Source organism: Bison bison, unplaced genomic scaffold (genome assembly GCF_000754665.1).
Source record: "Bison bison bison isolate TAMUID 2011002044 unplaced genomic scaffold, Bison_UMD1.0 scf7180017864260, whole genome shotgun sequence".
Classification (NCBI taxonomy): Eukaryota; Metazoa; Chordata; class Mammalia; order Artiodactyla; family Bovidae; genus Bison; species Bison bison.
This window is the reverse complement of record NW_011494832.1, coordinates 59,670-61,460: the sequence shown is the minus strand read 5'-3', so window position 1 is coordinate 61,460 and position 1,791 is coordinate 59,670.

The window sequence follows — 1,791 nt, the reverse complement described above, 5'->3', positions numbered from 1 at the left end:
AAGAGCCAAAGGCCCAATAATCCCTGCAAGCTGGTCCTGAATGCAGACTGTAAGCTCTGTGAGGACAGCGTAATTGTCTGAACACCTAACACAAAGTAACATGCAGCTTGCGGCCTGAATGCTCTCGGAGTGTTTGTGAGTGGTGGGGGCCATGGTTGCTGGAGGATATAGCCTGTGGCTCTTCCCATCCTTTCGCTCTTCTTTTGTAATTATCCACCTCCCATTCAATTCCTAGGCCAAAGGATTTTGCATTCTGAGACGCAACGGTATGGAAGGCTTTGGATTCAGAAGGACTATGTTGGAGGCTGGAACTGTCATTTCATAGGTGTGTGCATTCTGCAAGCCTTCATTTGCTTATCCATAAGTGGCAGTCAGGAGCACAGGCTGTAGATTCTCTCAGACCAAAGTTCCAATCCTGGTGTTCCCTCTTGCTGGGACATCTAGCAAGTTACCTGACCTCTCTATAAATAGAGTGACCCTAGTCCTGGCTTATGCTTGCTGTCCCAGAGTAATTATCACTTCCAGAGTGTCCTGAGCTGGAAAATAAATTACATTTCCTTCAGATTCTTCAGCTATACCACTCGGATAAAATCATTATATATCTGTGAAAATAAATTAGAAAAAGTTTTGGGCTTCCCTGGTGGCTCAGTGGTAAAGAATCTGCCTACCAATGCAGACTGATTGATGCAGACCAATGCAGACCAATTCGGACCAGATTGATCCCTGGTCTGGGAGGATCCCACATGCCGATGAGCAACTAAGTCTGTGTACCACAACTGCTCAGCCTGTGCTCTAAGAGCCCAGGAGCCGCAACTACTGAGCTCACGAAGTTCACGACCTAGAGCCTGTGCGCCACAAGAGAACTCATCGCAGTGAGAAGCCTGCTCACAGCAAGAGTTGCCCCCACAAGCCACGTATGGAAAAAGCCCGCTTAGCAACTTAGACCTAGTAAAGTAAAAAATAAATAAATAATAAAATTATAAACGTAAAAAGAAAATGTTTCTAAGGTACTTCAACTGGGGCCTGGCACACAGTAAGTACTCAGTAAAAGTGACCATTATTATTGCTACTTTGAGCAGTGTACCTGATTTCCTTTAATCTCCTTGCTCATTTGTAAATGGCGATAATGATTTTCTTCTGTCTGCATTTAACTGTCATTTCGAATCACCAACACATTCACAAGGTTCGAAAATTCATGTGTAAGAAGCATTAAAGTGACGTTATACCACCATTCCATGGCTGGGAGGCAATCACGGTGTCAGCTTCTTGTGTCTTCCCAGAGATATTTTCTACACAAGCAGATATAAATATATGGTCTTCTTCCTACAAACAGTAGCACGACTTACACCATTCTGCACCTTGCTTTTTTCACTTACTATATATTGGTGACCTTTCCATATCAGTACAAAAGAGCTTCCTCATTCTCATGTTTTTTAAAACAGTCGCAGAGTGTGCTGTTACATGGATGTCCCATAATTTGCTCGGCCAGTCCTTGTAGTGCTGCGCTGAAGCTTAGTGTAAGAATTATGAAACACTTACAGTAAGATATTCAGTATTTATTATTTATAATTACTATTATCTTTTAAATTTTATTTATTTTTTACATGAAGGATAATTGATTTACAGAATTTTGTTTTCTATCAAACATCAGCATGAATCAGCCATAGGTATTACACATGTCCCCTCCCTCTTGAATCTCCCTCCCTTTTCCCTCCCCACTGCACCCCTCTAGGTTGATACAGAGCTCCTGTTTGAGTTCCCCGAATCACATAGCAAATTCCCATTGGCTAT